Source organism: Vigna angularis, chromosome 7 (assembly GCF_016808095.1).
Source record: "Vigna angularis cultivar LongXiaoDou No.4 chromosome 7, ASM1680809v1, whole genome shotgun sequence".
NCBI classification, from domain to species: Eukaryota; Viridiplantae; Streptophyta; class Magnoliopsida; order Fabales; family Fabaceae; genus Vigna; species Vigna angularis.
Window position 1 is genome coordinate 32,214,528 of NC_068976.1, and position 21,101 is coordinate 32,235,628.

The 21,101-nt window shown below is 35.5% G+C and overlaps 1 long non-coding RNA gene across 1 annotated transcript; it reads left to right on the forward strand.

Annotated features, from left to right (window-relative positions):
* The first annotated feature begins 15,688 nt into the window (after positions 1–15,688).
* LOC128197937 (uncharacterized) lies at positions 15,689–17,189 on the forward strand. The gene is made up of 4 exons (XR_008250681.1): positions 15,689–15,783; positions 15,907–16,273; positions 16,441–16,549; positions 16,857–17,189. It is a non-coding gene; the product is annotated as an uncharacterized LOC128197937 (long non-coding RNA).
* Positions 17,190–21,101: the final 3,912 nt, after the last annotated feature.

Sequence of the window (21,101 nt, forward strand, 5' to 3'; positions counted from 1 at the left end):
TATTAATTAGTTCAGCAATTACACAATTGTTTAGTGTTGTGAGTCCTCTGGGATACTTGGTCTTACCATTTTATATTACTTGATACGATTTGGTACACTTGCCGACATCTTAACAAGTTTTGGGCGCCGTTGCCAGGGACTCGTGGTTTAAACTATACTTTTGTGTGATGCTTCACCAATTAGACTTTATCTTTAATTTTATCATTTTATCTTTAATTTTTATTTTATCTTCACCCATTGAGGGCGCTGAGCGACAACCTTCAAGTGCAATTAGAATCTTTCTTTTTAGGTCTGGAAGTAGAGAAGACTGCCAATAGTAGATGAAGAAGGCAGATAATGAAGAGAAGCTAGTTCACTAGTGAGATACAAGAAGAGGTTATGGGTGATTAAAGTTATTGAGATTGAGGCTCTGTATTCAAAGAAAGTAAAGATGGTGACTACAAAGTTATTGAAGATAAGTTGGTGTGATGAAAGTAAGAGGAACACCAACATCAAAACTTCAAATTGTGCTTAATGGTGTCAGGCTCGTGACGTTAAACAAGCGCGTATTGGGAGGTAACCTAGTTTCTGACTTTTTCTTTTTAATTGATTATTTCTGTGGTTTGGATTTAATTTTGCTTCACAGTAATGACAGCATATACTGATGGATGTTGGACAACTTCTACCGAGGGATGCTATGAGGACTCAGATGACAGCAACTATTGATGGATGCTGCTATGATGAAGGCTATGTGATTAAGCATCTACTGATGGATGCTATGTGATTAAGCATCTACTAATGGATGCTATGTGATTAAGCGTCTACTGATGGATGCTACCGACGACATCTACTAATGGATGCCGATGAAAATGAGAAAGATTATCATTTACTGATGGATGCTGATGAGAAGGATTCACATCTACTGATGGATGCTGGAAGATTCAGATGAGAGCATCTACTGATGGACGCTACTGAGAGCATCTACTGATGGATGTTATGCTACTAGACATCTACTGATGGGTGTTACTGACAACATCTACTGATGGATGCTACTAAATCAGGATTTATTTTGCTTTATTTTTATGCTTATTTGAATTTTGTTTATTTTGTTTTTATTTTAGCTTGCTTATGTACTTAATTTAATTAGTTGTGCTGCAATAGTTTGGTATGATGTGATCAATTGTTGTTTGGGATGAGTAATATTTTTGTGTTTGCTCTATTGTTCTATGATGCATGTTGAGTTAATGATTGGTGAGGCTTTTAAGCATAGATGGTGGTTGCTCATAGTTGTGTTTAAAATAGATGCATGATTTCAATTGTGATTAATATGTTGGGCAGGATGTTTATCAAATTGTGGAACTTGAGTTAACCAGTGAGAGGTTGGACTCCAAAGTCTTTGATTGATTGAAAGTTATTGCTTTGGAATCATAATTGATTTTGCCTGATTTTCTATTATTGAACCACATGCTTGCTTCTTACACATGATCAAGCCCATTTTTTCTTCTCCCATATAAGCCAATGCTAATATGTGAATCCAACAAAGAACAATGTTTTTTCTATCCTTTGAAACTTTAGCCTAAATTTGAAATTTCAAAAACCTTTTTTGAAATCCTTGCCTTGAGTTGAGTAAAGTATGTTTATATGGTAATGGAGAATGGTTCAAGTTTGGCGTTGTGAGAAATCGGGAAGAACTTTGTGAAAATCTTTAAAGAGCACTGAGCAAAAGAAAAAGAAAAGAGAAGAAAAGAAAGATTAAGCTCAATGAAAGGAAAGTTGGGAATAAGTTGAAGATTTGGTTTCTCACATAAAAGGAGAAAGAGAGATTATTGTTAATGTAAATAAATGAATTATGCACTCTTTTAACTCAAGGAATTTTTTTGTCTAGAAAAACGAATTTTCTTCTTAGCCCGACCATGTTACAAGCCTTGAAAAGTCCTTGTGATGATAACTTTCTTGTGAATGTGTTTGATTTGTTTAAATGAAGGGCAAAGTTGATTCATGTGACATTGTGATAGTAGAGTGTAAGAGTGGCACCTCACTATACACCTTTGAGTTTGAGTGAAACACTTTTGAGTGCTTGAGTGAAACATTTTTGAGTGCTTGAGTGAAATACTGTCTTTGGTGAGGAATAGTTCCATGCATATAGGTAACATTATGTCTGCTTGGTGATCACTCATAAGGTTGTTGCAGTTGTTGTGTATGTCTTGAGTATGTGAGCATCATAGTCGAAGCTTGATTGGCTAAAGCATCATTATATCTTGACTAATCTTTCTATGATGAGCAGACATGAGTGATTTACTTGTCCTAGAGGAAAATGCTTTTTGGTGTGCTAGACCATTATAGTATGAATGTTTTGTTTAAGCCAAGTTACATTTTGCTTGAGGACAAGCAAAGTTTTAAGTTTGGGGTTGTGATAACAGTTGAATATATCGTTATCTGTGATGCAATTTTGATACTAAATCAACCCTTTTTTGACTTAGAAGCCTACTTGAACTCATGTGTTTTGTTTAGTTTTGTGAATAAGTGAGTAGAGGGTATACTTGATGATTTTATCACTAAATTCCTTTGATTTTGTAGGGTTATTGGTATGATTTGGAAGAAGAGAAAAAGTATCAAGGAGTTGGAATTCAAGAGGAACAATAAAAGAATCAGAGCAGCAGCACAGGAGGTCACGCAGGGCACCTGGGCGCCCTATTAAGGGTGTTGAGCGCTAGCTTTTATGCTATGGGGCACCCCATTAAGGGCGTTGAGCGCCAACTTTTGTGCCGTATAGCCCCTAGAAGCCCTCTGAGGGGTGCTGAGCGCGAGTTTTCTCGCAGTTTCGCCTGCTTGCCCCCACTTAGGGTGCTGAGAGCCAGCAACGTTGGCCCATGATCCAATTTAGATCTATTTAAGGACTTGCACGACCTAGGGTTGGTATCTCTTGATGGCTTGAGCAACAAAACACACTTGTCGCCCCTTGGAGGCATATTTGGGGATGTGGGAGCTCTCCTCTTCAGTTTCTAGGGTTTTTCTCTCTCTTTCATTCCATTATTCAAAGTGTGTTGTGAGATTTTTCAAAGAGAAAGTTTTTCAAAACTATGATTTACACTGTTACATAGTCGATTATATGCGAGTTGCATTCGACTAAGTCTGTTACTGTTTTGAAATTCTGTTAATGCTTGATATAACTGCCTAACGATCATATTTTTAAATATGTTGAGCAAGCATTAAATGTCATTCGACAACATTAATTGTGAATTAAATTAATTACTTTGACTATTGCTAACTACTATAACAAAATTGTTATATTCGACTGTATTAGTAGCTTAGTCGATTAAAATGCGTCAGAGATGTGTTATATTATAAATTGATGTGAATTTGATTTCTGTAAGAACTTTTGTGAATCTAACAGTTTTTGTGATATTTTTCAAAAAGTTCTATCTTGCAAAAAGAGGAAAAGAGCTCCAAGAATCAATAAGTGATCGTGGTGATCATCTCCTTTCGATTTGTTGAAGAGCAAGTTTGTTGTTGCGATGGTAGTATGATTTTAAGAGTTTTAAATTTTACTAGTAATCGGGACATCCCAAAAATCGGGATGTTACACTATGCATTAAGGATAAATGCATTTGGTGATGCCTCTGTAGATGATTCTGAGAGTGAGAAGAATAATGCAGATGAGAAGGTTGTGGAGTCATCTGAAACAGAATAAGGGTCTTGTGATTACAACTTTTAGTTTGTTTTGATTATAGTTGTTTATTTTCTGTGTTGACTGTACTCTTGGGTTTTCTTTTGTAATAGATGGCTTTATATGCCATTTTTGTCTTGGCTTTATCTGATTGTGCTTTATGGTTGATTTTAATGAATTAAACATATTAAAATCGATTATGTTATGCCTGTATGCGAATGAACTGTTGATTACTGTTACATTCATACATTTGCATACTTATATTATACATGTGTTAATTCATGTATCATATTGATTCTAAAATCCTTGATCTAGAAAGATCCTGAAAGGTTTTGCAAGAACATTGCTTACTGGATGGATAAAACTGGCAAATCAACTCACGGGGAAGCAATGAAGTCGATTATGACTGAGGGCAAATTGACTGTATGTCAACAGGGGTTAAAGATTCCAATATTTGGATATCTAATATCTTTAACTATTGACATATGTGCTATTAACTGTTTACTTTCAATCTATCTCTTTGCTATAGTTGACTTGAAATGATTAAGAGATTATATTGCTTTTGATTAATGATATTGTATCATTGTTGCATTGATATTTTTGTACTGTTTCTGATTTGATACAATTTTGACATATGTTGACATATGCTCTGATATATACTGTGAATAATCTATTGTGCATATGTGTTTTGAGATGAAAACATGCATATTGATAGGGGGAGCATTGCATATACATTGAGATGTTTCACATGCCTACATTTAAGGGGGAGAGTATATAATAAATCATGTGAATAGCTTTAATAGAGGGAGCATCATTATTTGTTTTTTGATGATTATCTATATATGAATACCATTGTGCTTACCTTTTTTGCTAATGCCCAAAGGGGGAGAATTATGTTGATTGGTAATTGATTGATAATTTGTATTGAGTTGTGCAACATGGTTGATTATTAATCATGGTTGTGCATCATCAAAAAGGGGGAGCACTGGCTTAGCTGAACCCACAATCTTAGTAATATCTCAGTTTTTGATGATGACAACGCATAATTAATAACACATTTGTATTATGTGTTACATGTTCTATGCTTACATGTTATATGCGTATATGAGAACATGATTGTGTTGTTGATGTGTTGTTCATTGCATTTCACTGTATTATATATGTGATTTTATACATGAATGCATGACACATGTTTTTGGATGAGAAAAACCACAAGCACTAATGTTGAATTTTAATTGTGTGGCAAAACAACAGTTTTAAGTTGATTTCATTATGGGGTGAGTCAATTAAAACTTTTGTGTTTGCACAAACCTTTTTCAAAGTGTGTTGTGAGATTTTTCAAAGAGAAATTTTTTCAAAACTATGATTTACATTATTACATAGTCGATTATATGCGTGTTCCATTCGACTATGTCTATTATTGTTTTGAAATTCTGTTAATTCTTGATATAACTGTCTAACGATCATATTTTTAAATATGTTGACCAAGCATTAAATGTCATTCGACTGCATTAATTGCGAATTCAATTAATTGTTTTGACTGCTGCTAACTGCTATAACAGAGTTGTTATATTCGACTACTTTAGTAGCTTAGTGGATTAAAATGCGTCAGAGATGTGTTATACTATAAATTGACACAAATTTGATTTTTGTAAGAACTTTTGTGAATCTAACAGATTTTGTGATATTTTTCAAAAAGTTCTATCTTGCAGAAAGAGAAAAAAAGCTCCAAGAATCAAGAAGTGACTGTGGTGATCATCTCCTTGTGATTTCTTGAAGAGCAAGTTTGTTGTGTATTCAAAGGGCTGATCAATTCTGCACATTTGGGTGTAGCTGTGAGATCAGAGTTTACAATCTTGTGAAGATTGGATTGAGGTTCCCTGTTGTGACTACAAGAAGAAGAGCGTGCGGCGTTCTTGACTTTGAGGTGTCTCAAAGGGTGTAGACAGTAGGAGAGTGAATTCTTGTCGTTGGTCTAGTTCTTGTACTACTTATATTTGATTAGAGGGTTAGAGAGGTGTTTTATATTTTTGACGTGAGGTCTCTACAAAAGCCTTGTTGTAAAAACCTTGATCATTATAGTGCATTTGCTTCCAACTTTTGGAAGGACACTGGATGTAGGCATGTTGGCCGAACCAGTATAAAAAGCAGTGTTTGAATTTTTTGATTCCTACTCTTTTACTTTTAATCGACTTTACTTTGTACTTATTCAATTAAGTTTCCGCTGCATTAGAAAGTCTTTTACCTTGCGTTTCAAGAAAGCTTTAAAGGCATCACCTTTTGCGAAAAAGATTTTAAAAGTAACATACTTTCTATAATGGAGACGAAAAATGCTGAGTTTTTTGAGCATGTGTTTCCCTTAAATGTTAGTGAGATGTCTCAACCTGTTGATGATAATAATAATAGTGATACCATGAATGAGGATTTGAGAAGAAGTAAAAGACAGAGAAAGGAAACTTCCTTTGGAGATGACTTTTATACTTATCTTGTTGATAATGATCCAATAAGCTTTATAGAAGCTACTAGTGCTCCTAATGCAAAACAATGGGATAAGGCCATTAGGATTGAAATTAAATCAATTCAGAAAAACAAGACTTGGACTTTAGTAGATTTGCCTAAAGGAGCAAAACTCATTGGTTGTAAGTGGATCTTTAACAAAAAATATCACCCTAATGGATCCATAGAGAAATATAAAGCAAGATTAGTAGAAAAAGGCTTTACTCAAAAACCCAACATAGATTACTTTGATACTTTTGCTCCAATGACTAGGATTTCCTCTATTCGAGTGTTGTTAGCTCTAGCAACTATCCATAAACTAGTGATACATCAGATGGATATTAAATCAGCCTTTTTGAATGGTGATTTAAAGGAGGAAATTTATATGACTCAACCTGAAGGGTGTGTTGTACCTGGTCAAGAGGATAAAGTATGTACACTCTTAAAATCCTTGTATGGCTTGAAACAAGCACCAAAACAATGACATGAAAAACTTTATAATGTGTTGCTTTGTGATGGATTTTCACCTAATGATGTTGATAAATGTGTGTACTCTAAATCTGAAAAATGGTGATTGTGTCATTATATGCTTATATGTGGATGACATGTTAATATTTGATACATGCAATGAAATTGTCGCTAGAACTAAATTGTTTCTATGATCAAAATTTGAAATGAAATACATGGGTGAAGCCAATGTGATTTTAGGTATTAGAATCATAAGGAAGGGAGATAGTATATTACTATCTCAAGAACAATACATTGAGAAACTTCTTAAGAAGTTTGGGTTTTATGACCTGAAACCAGTGAGTACCCCTTATGATGCTAGTTCTAAGTTAATGAAAAATAAAGGAGAATCATTATCTCAGCCTCAGTATGCCCAAATAATTGGGAGCTTACTATACTTGATGAGCTTTTCTAGACTTGATATTGCTTATGCAATAGGTAGACTAAGTAGGTACACTCAATGTCCAAATCAGGAACATTGGAATGCACTTGCTAGGCTCATGAGATACTTAAGAGGTTCAATGGATTATGCCATTAAATACAGTGGATTTCACGTTGTATTAGAAGAGTACAGTGATGTCAACTGAATCTCTGATTTAGATGAGACAAAATCCACTAGTGGTTATGTATTCACACTTAGGGGTGGTGCGATTACATGGAGATCAGTCAGGCAAACAATTATTGCAAGATCAACAATGGAATCTGAGTTTGTTACTCTTGAGATGGCTGGTAATGAGGCTGAGTGGTTGAAAAACTTCTTAGCGAACATTCCACTAGGAATGAAACCAACCCCATCGGTATCAATACATTGTGATTCCAAATAAGCAATAGTTATAGCTAAAAACAAGAATTACAATGAAAAGAATAGACATATTCAATTGAGACACAATTTGGTGAAGCAACTGCTAAAGAGTGGAACTATTTCCATTGATTATGTGAAGTCAAAACGGAATCTAGCAGATCCTCTAACAAAACCCATGGGAAGACAAATGATATTAGAAACATCGAGGGGAATGAGACTTAAGCCACTTGCAAACAAACAAGTGATGATAACCCAACCTTTGTGATTGGAGATCCCATGAATAAGGTTCATATGTGTAAAAACAAGTCACTTGTTAGTTCTGATAGCACTAAATTGATTTTAATCAATTATGTTCATTCCTATTGTGTGCGTGAAAGTGCTAGAGACTGCATTATGGAAAGGCTAAACTTTGTCATTAAAATTCTATGTGGTGAAAGAATTTTAGTTTAAACAAAGTTTTTAATGATTTTCATATCCCTTATGGGTGATGTATGATTTGCAGCATACACTTGATGAAATCACCTATATGAGTGTCGAGTGGGGCCGCTTGCATGAGATCTTGGCATGATCTCTAGAGCACTCATGAATACAGGGAACGCACATGGCTGAGTAAGCACAACACAGTGGTAACAGCAAGGATTGTGGGGTGTATTGTGATTGGTAAACCTCTAACACACGTCAAATGTCTTTGGTTCATATAGCTTGCTATACCAACTACAATGTATGTTAAGTATCTCAATCTAAGACTGGTTCATATAGCTTGCTATACCAGCTCTGATGCATTACATCCTATGAGACCCATAATAAAAGTTTCTTATCTTTTCTTTCAACTCTCTTTTGCAATATGTGGGGGATTGTTATAATATAGTAATATTATATTATTGCAAAAGTTAATGTTTGGTTTTAAAACATTAATTGTGAGGTTGAATTTCAGAACATTATAATGCAACGTTAGTGTTTTACTGAGCAACATTAATATTTTATTAACTGTCAACGTTAAAGTTTGAAGCAACGTACAAATTCTTTAAGTGCTACAACGTCAAATAATTTATTGTTTTTATTTTCTTTTATTAATTTTATGCTTCCCTAGCTCTATAAATAGAGAGTTGTTCCTCCTTTCCAAAACACGCGAAATTTAGTTTTCTCATTCTCCTCTCTTTTGAGTTTCATTCTTTAGCTCTTCTTCTTCTAAAACTATTATGGGTTATTTTATACTCTTTTTAGAGATTCTTGCTAGTTTTGAGATCCTCATAAATTTTGAGAAGTTCCTGTTATATCCTGGGGGACTTGCGCAATACACCGCGGATAAGTCTTTAAGGACAGTGACTCTACACGCCTCAAGAAATACTATTTTGTCAGCTTTTCTACAACACCTTAGACTTTCAATTAAGATTTGATATTTGCTTGCATCAACTCGGTCCCCTGCTCCATTTTTGGACAACTTCGTGTCGGGGTCCATAGGACTAGAAATCGGATTGCACTTCATCATCTTCGCCTTCTTTAATATATCTACAGCATACCTCTTTTTTGACACTAAGATACTTGTCATGCTTTTGTTCACCTTCAAACCCAGAAAGTATTTCATGATACACAGATCGACATCTCAAACTACCTGTTCATCACTTCCTTACTCTTCAACTAACTCGACTTTACTTCCCATAAAGATCAGGTCATCTACATATAAAGCAACAAATAACATACCTCCTTTGTACTTCTTCAAGTATAAGTATGTTCATACGGACACTGCTCATAATCATTCTTCTTGAAGTAGGTGTTAATCCTCTCATTACAGGCTTGAAGAGCCTCTTTCAAACTATACAATGCCTTCTTCAACTTCAACATGGTCATCACCTTACCTTTTCTCATGTAACCGAGAGGTTGCTCCACGTAGATCTCTTCTCTCAAAACTCCATTAAGAAATGCACACTTCTCATTCATCTGATGTATCTTTCATCCATGATGTGCTGCTAAAGAGAATAGCAGCCGGATTATCTCCATCCTTGTTACGAGAGAAAAAAATTCATCATAGTCAATGCCTTTCTACTATTTGTAGCCTTTCACCACACGTTGGGCTTTGTAACGTTCCACCTCTTCATCTGCATTGATTTTCCTCTTGTATACCCACTTCACACCAATTAGTCCAGATCCTATGGGTAGATCTATCAGCTCCCACGTTTCATTCTTTTCATTTGAACTGATCTCCTTATCCATTACTCTCTTCCATCTATCATCAAGCACGACCTCTTCAAAAAAAACTTTGACATCTTTTGCACATGGCAACAGACATACTACATATACCTCATTAGTAGAGTTATAAATGTCCTCTAAAGTCTGATTTCTAGGTTGCACAAATTCATCTTCTTCATCAGAATACTTGTTGATCCTCTCAGCCATGGTTTTCGAGCTCCTTCTAGTAGTCTCCGAGCTCTAGTTAGTTATGTCTGAGCTCTTTCCCTAGATTTTGAGCTCACAAAAGACAATTCCTTCAAGTTATCCCAATTCCATTCACTCTCCTCGTCTACCTAGATATCCTAGCTTACCAGAACCTTGCCTATAACTGGGTTATACAGTTTATAGGCTTTTTCCTTTTCATCATATCCAATCAAAACATATCTCCTATCATCAAGTTTTATTCTGAGTTGAGCTGAAACATGTCCATAAGCCATGCTGCCAAAGATTTTGAAATGGCTTACACTCGGGTTTTTTTCACTACATGCTTCTTATGGTGTCACACCATCCAATTTGGAATGTAGGCACTTGTTCTGCACATATACTGCACACTGTATTGCCTTCCCCAGAATTTCTCTAGAATATTCTTTCTATTAAGCATGGTTTTAACCATATCACGATGGTTCGATTCTTCCTTTCAGCCACACCATTTTGTTATGGTGAATGTGACGCTGTTAGAAACAACCTTATACATTGTTTTTCACATAACTTCATAAATTTGGCTAATGTGAATTCACCTTCCCCTTCAGACTACACTGCCAATTAGCTGCTAGTCGGTCTCTTTCTCCACCAACAACCTCCAGTAAGAAATACACCCTAGCCTTTTGAGAAAAATCAATTATGAGCGAAATAAAGTATTTCTTACCACTGAATGAACTAGGATAGATTGGTCCATAAAGGTTGATGTGTATCAGGCCAAGTTGTTCTTCTGCCTTGAACACAAACGATTTCAAAATCTTAGTCCTCAAATGCTTTCTGAGTACATACTCTTCAAAAAACTTCTTCTCAAACTTTACGCTTGGTAATCTGAGTACCACATCCTTCTTTGACAGCTTGACTAGGCCTCTAAAGTTCAAGTATCCAAACCGGAAATGTCATACCATGGCTTTGTCCTTCACATCCAGCTTCAAGCACTTCCTCTGCAGAATGTCAACTTCAATTTAAAGATTTAGTTTTTCTTCATCTTTACTCACGCTACTAGACGATTGGGCTTGTCCTTCAAGTACAGTACTCGATCCTTCATCAAATGAGTTGCCCTTCTCCATCATCTAACCCGTGCTCAAAATATTACTCTTCAACTCGAGAACATAGAAGACATCCTTTATCTCTCCAATCCATCCATCCTTCTACATGTGTGAGATTGTTCCACGCCCTTTTACAACACAACCTTGGAATCATCTCCAAATGGCAAGAATCCAACCTCCACCTTGGCGAGTTCATTGAAGAAGCTCTCATTTCCACACATATGATTGCTTGCTTCAGTCTCCAAATACCAGACCGAGTTGTTTAAGCAGCCCGGACTAAGCTCAACTTCTTATTTTACATTTGAGCCCAACTCGACTACCACTGTCGCCACACAACTCAAGTTGAGCTCGACATTTGATCTTTAAATCCTCCTACAACCTAGATCCAGCTTGACACCTGATCTCTTCTTCTCCACATAAATCGAATGCAATTTGGCATCTAGTCTATAGCTCGGCCTTCGTGCTCAAGCTCAACAACTCGATATCTGAGCTCATCGTCATCATTAGAATCCCTATCCCTTGCTCATCTTCTTTTGTCAGAAGATTCTTCTCCTTTGTTAGAAGATTCTTCTCCTCTGTCTTCTCAATTTGGAAAAACTTCGCTATGTGACCAACCTTGCCATAATTGTAGCAACTTATCGATCTGTACTCGTTTGCATAGTAGTCGTGCTTGCCACACTTGAAGCATTTCACTACTGACTTAGACCGACCTCCTCGATCCCTTCCTTGACCACAACCACGCCAATTTTGTAGCTCGGTCTGATCTGTGTCGGCTTCAACGTCACCTTGATCATGTCCACCTCGTCCTCTTCCTCTAGGACCTCGACCTTGAGTGCTCCAAGTTCCCTTCAAGTCAAGCTATGCTTGTAGTCCTTGGTCAAGAGGTTCCTTCTTCTTCATTCTTCTTTGTTAGTGGGCTTCAAGTGACCTAGTAAGCTCTTCAATTGAGAGTCTAGACAAGTCCTTCAACTCTTCGATGGCGCACATGATGCTTTCGAAATCATTTGTCAATAATATTAAGATTTCCTCCATAATCCGACTGGCTCGCAATGGTTGTCCATTCTTGCCAAGTTGGTTGACCACCTTTTCTAGCCGAGTTATGTACTCGTTCAACCGTTCTTTGTCCTTCATCTTCAGGTTTCCAAACTCTCTTATGAGAGTCTGTAGTTGGACATGTCTGACACGATTGTCCCCTATGTATGCAATCTCCATAATCTCTTTTGCTTTTTTTGAAGATGGAACTTTTGTTATCTTCTCAAAGTTTGATTTGTAAACCGCTTTGTACAATAGGATACAAAGTGAATTTGTCTTTCACTCGCGTCTTTTTCAATGTAGAAATTTGGCTCCCGTCTGCTCTTTGTCGTCTACGGGTTCTTGGTACCCACCTTCCGCTACGTCTCATACGTCTTGGGATCCAAGAAGGCTCTTCATTTACAAACTCCAATTATCATAATTCGCTTTCTTTGATAATTGTGGTAGAGACATATTGTTCACGAGGTTTGTCATCTCACTCACTCACTTTTTCCTCACAATGTTTCACTCTCTCTCTGTTTTTTGGCACCACTTGGCACTCAGAGCATAGAAGCTAGTATACAACTTTGATAAATAGAAATCGCACACAAAAAAATTATATGACTATAATAATTCAATGTATGTTGAATTCACTAAATGTCGCAGGTTCTACAAATAGTCACGAAAAGTAATAGAACTTTACAAAATAGAAATAAAAAAAAAAACGAAATGAAAACAGGCTAAGCTCTATAAACTAGCTAGGCACAAAAACTGACACAATAACCAATCAAAATAAAAGCATATTGTGATAGTAACAACAATCATAATAAAAAATAAAATAAGACTTAAAACAAAATTACAAAACCACCTTCCTAAATTAAGTTTATCTAACAATCTTCAATGCAATTGTGATAACATTTCGTCAATAAAAAGATAATTTATATTATATCAGAGATTATCTTCTAATAATATAAATTGTCACCAATAACCTATGTATTAACTTTTCTTATCAAACAAGAAACACTTCAATCCATTCTCACTATTAGTGTTGATATTTACTTTTTGTTCATTATCTTTTTGTTCACTTTGTGACTAGTACTAGAGCATCATTTGCAGGTGGATTTAGATTTGATTTTGCAAAATTTTCTCTACTAGAACAACTCTCACACTCAAGTGATCCATATCTGGCTTAACTCTGTGTCTTGAGCATATTTGGCTTGATCTCACGTCTTCAACATCTCTAGCTTAACATAATTGAGTATGTTTAGCTTGACCTTAGACCCAAAGCATCTAAGACTCAATTCCACACATTTAGCAACTTCAAGTCTAGAGAAATTCTAGATTAGTTACACACATTGAATATCTCTAGCTCAAATTCATGCTTTGATTATCTTTGGTTTAGCTTCAAAACTTCAAGAAGTTTAGCTTGGCTTCATGCCTAGATATTTTTTGTCTCGTGCCTTGAGCAAACTTTTTTATTGACAAACCACTATAGAATATCAACTCAAATGGTAAACATTTTGTTTATCAGGTTCAAGCATCAAGTTTCACTAATAAAGACATTTAGTTAAACCATAAATTATGCACAATATAAATATCACATTATACTATATTAATTTAAAAGGTGAACATTATGTTTACAACTTCTAGCATCAAACTTCATTAAATATAAGGGAATTAACTCAAATACACATTGTATCTATTTCTAGGTGAGACTAAGATAGTCAAGACTTGTATCATATTATACTAAGAGTTCTTGCTAATTATATATATATATATATATATATATATATATATATATATATATATATATGTGTGTGTGTGTGTGTGTGTGTGATGTAAGTGTGATTATAAGGTGTATTGTATGATGATTCGTTGAAAGATTATTCAGACTTTACTAAATTGGATTTACGTAATAAAAAATATTGTGGTAACGATAATTAACTATCGTTTTTAACTTTTGGAAAGATAGTATGAAAAAAGATCATATATTATAGGCTTAATACCCCTGATGGTCCCTATTTTCGTTAGGTGTGTTCGATTTGGTCCTAGTTTTTTCTTTTTAATGTTGTTCTAAAGAATGTAATTTTTGATCAATTTAGTCCTTTTTGTAAACGACGTTTAAATCGTTAACGACAGACAGTCCAGGTGTGCACAAGACTAATGAGATGGCATTTAACTTCTGTCACGTCATCATCTTTTCCAACCTTCAACCCAAAATTAGGGTTCTGCATTTGGGGGAAACCTTCCTATGCCTACGCCGCGAGAAGAAGGAAAACGTTGTTCGCAATTTTGCTTCAATGGAGGATGATTTCACAAATTGTGCGGCTCATGGTAGCATGAAGAAGACGAACCTAGTTGTGTAAGAAAGCACTCATGGTGGCCAGTGGAGGCAAGCAGCAACGCGATTCTAGGTTTTTTGATTTGGGATTTTTCTGGATTTCGTTGTGGTTCTCTACAGGTTAGAGAAGATGATGGCCTTGAAGCTCTGCGCGACGGCGGTAAGGATTTTCGCGCTGACGATGAAGCTCTCGAATTGGATGATTCATGGCTGATGCGCGAGAATGAAGATTCGAATGGAGTTCGAGATTAAGGTGGCTTGCAACATTATTGACGGTGAAGACTTGGTGGGTCGTGATTTGGGGGAGATCGCGACTTTGATGGTAGTGGCCATGGAAGTTGCGCGTGATGGATGCCATGGTTCTCTACAAGAGCGGCTTCATGGCGGCATGTTGACTTTGGACGATCTCTGCGGTGGCGGTGGCGTTAGGGTTCGGCGGCGGCGCTAGGGTTAGGTGACTAGAGAGAAAGTAGGGTTTCGGTTTCTGTTTGGGATGAAGTTTGAAAAAGATGGTGACGTGGCAGAAGTTAAATGCCATCTCATTAGTCTTGTGCACACCTGGACTGTCTACTGTTAACGATTTAAACGCCGTTGCAAAAAAGACTAAATTGAACAAAAATTACATTCTTTAGGACAACATTGAACAGAAAAAAAATTGAGACCAAATCGAACACACCTAACTAAAATAGGGACTATCAGGGGTATTAAGCCTATATTATAAATGATAATTTATTTTGTTATATGAGTATGACTTAAATTATGAAATTTAATAGAATTAGGACAAAAATGTAAAAGATTTTCAAAAATAAATAATGATATATCATTAGACAATTTGTTTTCATTTTAAATTTGTTAATTTAAACCCTTGGATGATCCTCGTATTTGTAGTGGAATCTGCAGTGAATACTCTTGTTAAAAACGTAATTGGGTCCTAAATTTTGAAAAATTGAATCAATTAAGCCATTTTTGTTAAGCGGTAGAAACGATGTTAAAATATGATTATAGATGCATAATAAATATGTTGAGGTGTATCATTTTATTATTTGAAAATAATTAAATTATGACATGTAAATTAGTAAAATAAAACAGAAAATAGGAAGATTCTGGAACCCTAACACCCTCACCCTCCCTCACCGCCTTCCCCCGTCGCCGCTTCTCCGTTCAAGCCAAGATCCGCAAAATCTTCATACCCGCCCTCAGCTTCACCAGGATCGTAGGCAAAATTGTCTCCTGGATCAAATATGAGGGCGACAAGCTCTCGAAGGGTGAAAGTGTTGTCGTCCCTGAGTCCGACAAGGCTGACATGGACGTTGAGACCTTCTACGACGACATCCTCGCGGCCATCGTCATTGCTGACGGCAAAATCGCCTCAGTAGCCGCCGCTACTCTCTCTGTCGTTGCTCCGAAGACTACTCCATCACCTCCTCCTCCAGCAAAGTCCGTTTCCGATGGGCCAAGGAAGACCGTGGCCATGCCTCAGGCTAACAAGGTCGCGAAGCAACAGAAGGTGAACATTGCAACGGAATACCTCCTTCTTCTAGCTTAGTTTAGCTCTTCTTTTCTCTCTTTCCTATTCAATCTTCGTTCCTTTCGTTTCCCTGAATTTCCTTTCCTTTTATTTTATTTCAAGAAAGGATTTTTTTTCTCCATCTTTTTTTAATATCGAGAGATATGAGGATCGTGACCGAAGGATCCTTGGTAGAGAGGTCTGACGATGGTGAAAAGGAAAAGAATGTTATAGGATATCATTGAAGAGTCCACCGAACGGTGGAAGAAGTATGATACTACCGAACGGTCTATGGAAGAAGGCTACCGAACGGTCTGTGGAAGAAGGCTACCGAACGGTGGAAGAAATCTGAAGCTACCGAGCAGTCGATGGAAGAAGGCTACCGAAAGGTTTGTGGAAGAAGACTACCGAACGGTGGAAGAAATCTGAAGCTACCGAGCGGTCGGTGGAAGAAGGTTACCGAACGGTCTGTCGAAGAAGACTACCAGAGGTGGAAGATTTATAGAATATACTAATAGTCAGTTAATTCTGTTAGTTTACAGAATTAGCTACACTATGTAATTTTCTGCTATATAAACAATGGTATTCTGTAACGTGAAGTTTTAATGAATGAAATCATAAATTCTCACCCTTTCAAACCTATACTCTCTTGTTCAGATTCCTTTCTTCTTACCTGGATTCCCTACGTCCTGGGTTCTTGTTCGAGACATTCGTCTTCCTAGAAGAATCAAAGAAGAAGAAGCGATGATCCAATCGTCGATCCAAGGTACTGTAATTTGATTAACTTTTTTAATTGTTGTTGGGTGTTGGAGATTTTTCTTTCTTGCCCGGAAGACAAAACTAAATCTGTTTTACTGGGTTGATTATGGGTATTGTGAACTATAAGAACATGGTTTTGTGTGTGTCGAAGTTGCTCTTGTGTGCTTGTTCTGTATATATGACAAGTCAAAGCGAAGAAGAAAACGTGTGTCGGTTTATATGTTCCTGACTGTAAATGCAAAAAAAATGTAGTGTTCAGGTTTTCTATTGTGTGATTTTTGATGTTTTTTTTTGCTATTTGATAACATCTGAAGTGAATGAGGCCCAGGGGATGTTGCCAGATTCAGAGAAGATTGAAAAACCTACTAATGCATCCACTTCCTTCGAATCTCTCACGTAAGTTCTGAAACAAAAGATGCAAGCCAGTACAATTATGGGTTCTCTACAACAATTTGTTTGGACCAAGGGGATGGGTTTCCCCACAAAGGGGTATGGTAATAACTACGGGTTTGTATTTGAAGTGAAGTTCCGTAATATGAAGCCATGCAAAGCTTCCCCTGTTGAAGGGAGTTTAGTCATGGGAAGATGTCATCTCTGTCTTTCTCTGTTCCTGAAATTGGAGGTGATGGAAGTAGCTTCCTGGACCATGGCTTCCAGTAAAGACATTTCATGGCTTTAGACATCTGTTCTTTTGATAAATTTCATCGTAAAAAATTCAAATTTTTATTTTCCTTCTCTTCATATCTATCCACAAATCTCATACCACAATTATTTCATTCAGGGTAAAATTTACATTACATATTTTACTCTCTTCTTTACACTTTTTTCTTAGACCTTATAGCTAACTTATATTTTAAAGATTGACCATCTCCTAAAGAGAAAATGAGTTTAATTTAAGAATCAACCATATAAACACTATATCAGGAATATAAAAAATCTCCAAACTCATTATTTTAAAGATTTTAATTAAATGGAATATCTTAGTTTTTATATAATTTATTCATAACTGTCTCTTTGATTCTGATAATAGTGGATAAATTTAAATTTTCTTTTTAAGTTTGAACAATAACTAAACATGCATGAGTTTTTCTTCTAATCAATTTTAAATATATTAAAACAAATATGTGGTTAATGATACCCGTACTGTCTATATATTCTTATTTTTTCTACAAAACTTGTTGAAAAGAATTATTGTAACAAAACAAATGAGTCAATTTTTGTGTAATATACAATCATGTCATGCCAAGAGAAATACTAAGAGGGAACAGCCAAATGAGCCATTATGATGTAGACGAAGAAAGCAGAAAACTCTAAATTAGCTAAATAAGTATTTTTCTGCTTTCACTTTCCACTACGGCCCTTATTCAACCGTCGTTATTTCTCCTTGCTAACACTTTTAACGTTCGTATATCATTTCAAAAAGGTTTTTTTATTTATAATCTTTTCACTACATCTTTTTAAGGTTTAATTGCAAGGTTGATCCTTATTTAAAAAATTTTAAAAACCTATAACTATTTTTAGTGTGATTAAGTTTTTTTAGTTTAAAAAAAATCAATTAAATTGTTTCTATTAGATTATTATTAATAACATGTTCTTATATATTACGTATTAGATTATAGTATTTTTCAAATTTTTATTTTTATTTTTTTAAAAAGTTTGTCACATGATAGTGTTATATGTGTCAGATTATATGATAGTATTTTATATTCAATTTATAAGGTATGTCATTGTTACATGACACAACAAAGACAGGACACATGAAATTTTTAAAAAAATAAAAAAGAAATTGAAAATAATAGGACCTAATATGTGGCATGTATAGACACGACGTTAACGACAATCTAATGAAACAAACTTAATTGAAACATTTTTAAAAACTAGAAGACTTGATTGCATTAAGAAATACGTATCTTTTTTAATTTTTCAAATAAATTAGAAGACTAAAAGTGTAATTAAGTCTTCAAGAGATATTTTTTAACAATCTTTATATGTTGTTTAAATGAAATGTTGATTTCGCACTATTAAGTAATTCCAACTAGCAAAGCCAATTACTTCACTTTAATGCCAAATTAACCATGTTGGAAAAAAACATATTAGCAAGAACTAAAGGTAATAGAATGCAACAGTTAAGAGTTGCATAAAACTACATGCATAGTGATTATACCAATTTGAGGTGACTTTAGACTTTTGTTCAGATTTCATCTAATTGTCCTTGTAACAACTTTGTCCTACATAATCGTGTCAGAAATCTTTTATTAGAATAGACAAAGTAAATTGACTACTTCTGAAATATTAGAAGAGACTAACACCATTTTTAACATAAAATCTTAAATTTGAAATATAAAAAGTTTAACCATAAAGAAATGATCACCTATCCTTCTAAAGATAACGAATGGATGGAATAAACCCTATTCCCAATAATATAGTCATCATAAAAACTTACCGTGAAGTTAGAAACATTGATATATATATATATATATATATATATATATATATATATATATATATATATATATATATATATATATATATATATATATATATATATATATATATATATATATATATATATATATATATATATATATATGTATATGTATATATATGTATATGTATATGTATATATATGTATGTGTATGTATATGTATTGTGTATGTATATGTATATGTATGTATATGTATGTATATGTATATGTATGTATATGTATATGTATGTATATGTATATGTATGTATATGTATGTATATGTATATGTATGTATATGTATATGTATGTATATGTATATGTATGTATATGTGTATATGTATGTATATGTGTATATGTATGTATATGTGTATATGTATGTATATGTATATGTATCTATATGTATATATATGTATGTATATGTATATGTATCTATATGTATATATATATATATATGTATAATATTAACATTTTATATATTTATCACGATAATAAATATTATTGTAAAACAAAGAATGACTAACCAAAAAGGACCATCCATGCGTTTCTCCATGGCATTACGGGTGAAGACCATGTACTTCCAAATCTGTGCTCTAGATACCAATTGATAACAATGAACCCATAAAAGGAGAAAAGATAAAGGAAACTTTTGTATCATTGCTCACTCTGCATAAACGAAATAGAGGAGAACACACCACTAGTGCATAAATCACTTTAGACGTTTATTATTTTTGGTTTCTTACGTCCGACCCGTATTGGATGTCTATATGAGTGACGTTGATGGGACGTCTGACCTGTTTAGTCGGACGTCTATATAGACGTCTGAGTGTACAGGTCGGACGTCTAAGACCCTGGAACGAGTTTAACCTCTGTAATTCATTGGACGTCTCTGTATATACTAACAGACGTCTATAGACGTCCGATGTGGCATTAACAAACGTCTAGTGGGAATTTTTTTAAAAATAATTATTTATTTTTGCAATAAAATCACACCTGAAAAGCAGAAAATTGTCTCAGAACATTATAATATAATATATAAACTCGTTTGAAGTTAACAAAGTACTAAAAAACAATCCAAAACCTAAACTATCAAAAGTTAAAGAAATGATCACCTATCCTTCTAAAGATAAGAAATGGATGGAATACACACTAGTAAAAAAAGGAGTTTCTAACGCGCCATATACGCTTCGGTTTCGTAAAAATCGAAGCGTATAAAAAGACGGTGGCAGTTTTGTAATAAAAGCCAAGGTATACGCCTTGGTTCTCCACTAACTGGTGCCTAAAGCAGAAATTGCCTCGGTATCTAAGTGAACCGAAGCATATAACTTTGCGATATTCCCCATACTGCCTCGGTTTCCCCTAACCGAGGTGTATGCTTTTTTAATAATTTTTTTTAAGGGATTAGGCATCGGGTGGCAGCACAACCGAGGCAGTAGGCTGGATATTGCCTCGGGTTTTTGGGAACCGAGTTAGTAGGCCTGGTCTAGCGTAGTAAAAACATATGCCATTGTTTTCCTTCTTCGCGTGTTTCCCCTGCGTTGCTGCCTCCACAACTACGCTGCTTCCTCCTTTGCTGCCTCCAACCACTTCAGACGTTTCTGCGTTTCTGCTCCCTACGCCGCCTCCTCCCTCCGCCGTTGCCTTCATATCTTTGGCGCATTGCTCTCCACTTCGCTGTCGCAGACAATGAGGAACTCAACGTCGAAGAGAGGAATCTCCTCTCTATAGCCTACAAGAACGTGATCGGAGCGCGCCGCGCCTCGTGGCACATCATCTCCTCGATCGAGTAGAAGGAAGAGCCGTGACAACGAGGATCACGTCACCGTCATCCGCAACTACCGATCCAAGATCGAGTCCGAGCTCTCCAACATCTGCGACGGTATTCTCAAGCTCCTCAACTCTCGCCTTATTCCCTCGGCTTCCTCCGGCGATTCTAAGGTCTTCTACCTCAAGATGAAGGGCGATTACCACAGGTTCTAACATCAGGTCTCCAACATCAGGTTCAACCTTTTTTTCCCTTTCCATTTCTTTTTTTTTTACTGATTTCTTGATTCAGATCTATTCATGAGGTTGAAAGTAGGGGAAGGGGGACCGGCGG